The sequence below is a fragment of the Schistocerca gregaria genome, chromosome 6 (assembly GCF_023897955.1).
Source record: "Schistocerca gregaria isolate iqSchGreg1 chromosome 6, iqSchGreg1.2, whole genome shotgun sequence".
In the NCBI taxonomy this organism is placed as follows: Eukaryota; Metazoa; Arthropoda; class Insecta; order Orthoptera; family Acrididae; genus Schistocerca; species Schistocerca gregaria.
The window spans coordinates 293,891,820-293,894,982 of NC_064925.1; the positions used below are offsets into that span (position 1 = coordinate 293,891,820).

The 3,163-nt window shown below is 42.7% G+C and overlaps 1 non-coding gene across 1 annotated transcript; it reads left to right on the plus strand.

The window, feature by feature from the left end:
- The first annotated feature begins 1,149 nt into the window (after positions 1 to 1,149).
- Trnaa-ugc (transfer RNA alanine (anticodon UGC)) lies at positions 1,150 to 1,221 on the plus strand. The gene has a single exon. It is a non-coding gene; the product is annotated as a tRNA-Ala (tRNA).
- The last annotated feature ends 1,942 nt before the right edge of the window (positions 1,222 to 3,163 follow it).

The window sequence follows — 3,163 nt, forward strand, 5'->3', positions numbered from 1 at the left end:
TCGCTTTGTCTGATAGCGGGTGAAATACGTTGGACGTCGTACCATCTCCCATCCCCAGGTACGCAGAAGCTCCTGCACGTGGATCGCCGAGTGATAGCATGCATTGTCATGAAGCGTGACAGGATGCAGTGCCAGGAGGAACAGTGGAATGCGCTCCGACCAGTTACTATTTCAGTCTTCATCTACGCACGTTGTTCATGTTTCCTAAACACATTGTTAGATCGCTTGAACTGAACTTGCACACTTTCACACAATACACACCGCACTGACTCACCCACAGCCGTCGCCACTCACTGCACTACTAAAAGTTACCTGCTAGAAGCTGCAGACAGGGGGATGCCGAGGCCCACGAGAAAGACAGGCCGCGCCGCGTCCGTCACGAAGGTAGCCTGAACTCGTCCGCTCGCTTAGCTCAACAGACAAAATTCCTTCCCTAAACCTGTGAACTCGCAGCTGGGGGCGTATGTACTAACGAGAATCACATCTTCTAGTGGAATCTGCTATTATGAAGTCTTACTGATTAACAGTACTACAACAGGATTTAAGATCAATACTCGATATAAATGGAATAATGGATTGTTTATAGCATTTAGTCTCTTCTGCTTAACAGTCTTTATTTCATACAGTAAGTGGTGCCTTCTACAACCGATAATCTCCTTGGCACGATTTTAATTTTGTTGTACCACAGTACAGCCGTAAAAATTATAAGTATCATTGTACGACTAAAACAGCAAGACTCCAGTAGAAGATGCACACTGAAATCGTGAAGTCTATAGTTCTCCAACAAAAGTATCTAAAAGAATTTCAAGAATTTATGCAATATTCACCCAGTAATTATACTCTAAATGGATGCACAAATAAAAAGTTACAGTATTTAACTATAAACATTTACCACTCAGAATTCATACTGTATACTGAATGGGAGAACCACTGTCTAGTGATATACAGCGTAGCGTTTCCAGCCCAAGTCAGTTCGTAGCTAAGGAGCAGCTATCTGCTATCTTGGCTGAAAGGGGACAGGGGACATGGGAGAGTGAGCGCGCGCTTTCCTGGGATGGGGTGCCGTTCTGTTTGCTCACTATTCCAAACGTTCTCAGATAACGGCGATGTGTAGTAACGTAACACGAGGAGAATACAGCTGCCGTATGTGGGGATGTAGCTCAGTGGTAGAGCGTTCGCTTTGCATGTGAAAGGCCCCGGGTTCGATCCCCGGCATCTCCAACCACTTTTTATAACGAACTCCCATCGTTGGTCGACAGATTTAACAATTAATCTCTCAGGGGCAGTGCGTGGATTCAAGGTATAGGGGAGAAATTTCGGCAACTCGAAGAAGGAAAACATGTATTCCACCGAAAGCGGACACACCTGTGTCCTAACTTATTGCTATAATTCCATCTTTTTAAAATAACAGCGCTGTCTAAACAACTGACCTGATAGTGTTGCACAGCTGTTCAAAGTACGGGTGTGAGGACCACAAAAAAATTGGTCAATGCAAAGTGGATCGGAATACTGTGGTCATCTGAATAAAGCCACTTCTTTCCGCATTCAACATCACTTACGCATTCAGGCAGTCCAGTATCAAATACTACAGCGCTTATTTTGACGATGATATCGGCATCGCAATGTCATAACTTTAATTTTGCGCAGGATATTGTAGTATAAGCTTCTACTTCGGCAGAGAAAGTTGATTATACAGCACAGAGTGGAACCTGATGATGAAAAGAGAATCGTGTAAGTCTACTTGTAATTTTTCACATTGTAGTCCTACGAGAGCAGGGACCCTTCTCACGTGGAGTTTCTATTCCATAAAGAAGTACACGTCGACAGGTTGACAATACTTTGTTGCCTTCGGTGCGTTTAGTTACTATGTCTATCGTGGTAAGACGCGCAGTTTTGCATACAAATGGTTGGTACCACTATTTTTGGCATGAGCGATTTTTATTCTAAACACATTTTCGTGAGGTTCTGAGCATTGAATGTCACAAAGCCCGCCTGTCAGAACATACACTTTATTAAGTGTGAATAATTTGCAAGAGTACAGACGACGTCATCATAGCTAGGTTATTGTTCGTGACCTTGTGCCGTAGTGTGAACTCACTGTTTTATCAGCTTCAGATATAAAAAACGCTTTGAAAGAACTAACCTTCTGCCGTCGTTTGAGGAGATACGTTACAAAAAGCGTTGCGAGAAAATAGGACAGTTGAAATTACGTAGAAATTTAAAGTGCACAGCCACTCGACTTGATACAGTTGCAAATTGCGAGAGAACGTTGAAAATGAGTTCAGCTCCAACTTTACGCTCCACCTTACATACAACAAGTAAATCGACTCATCTAGGACCCAGAATACTGTAATTCAATCAGAGCGTTTGTACGGTTCGGTATTTGTTATATTAACATTCTGAAGAGTAACTATGCTCACGGAGGATAAAGAGGGATGGTTGTTGAAATCCTTCAGCTCAACAATCAAATAAATAAACTGGGAGCAGTCGTGATCAGATAATTTTTTTTTCTAATTTTTAGGCAGTACACCACCAGCCGCAAGCAGGAGAGTTGCCTTGCGCCACCGCCTCCGGCAGACATACATTGTCTGAAGATGATCTTATAATAAGATCGAAATCGGTCACCACATTAAAAAAATTAGATCAAGACTGTCTCCAGTTTATTTATAATAATTATAGATCGCTGTTTCCTATGTTGTTGCTGTGGTCTTCACTCCTGAGACTGGTTTGATGCAGCTCTATCCTGTGCAAGCTTCTTCATCTCCCAGTACCTACTGCAACCTACATACTTCTGGATCTGCTTAGTGTATTCATCTCTTGGTCTCCCTCCACGATTTTTCCTATGACAAGAACTATTTTCCTTAAGCCGGCTGGGGTGGCCGAGCGGTTCTAGGCGCTACAGTCTGGAACCGCGCAACCGCTACGGTCGCAGGTTCGAATTCTGCCTCGGGCATGGGTGTGTGTGATGTCCTTAGGTTAGTTAGGTTTATGAGGTTTAAGTAGTTCTAAGTTCTAGGGTACTGATGACCTCAGAAGTCCCATAGTGCTCAGAGCCATTTCAACCATATTTTCATAAAATTTTCAACAATAAAACGTCTCAACTACTTCTGCACAAGCATCAATAACTCATTATAACTTACTGTAGTGAACAAAAAAAATTTTG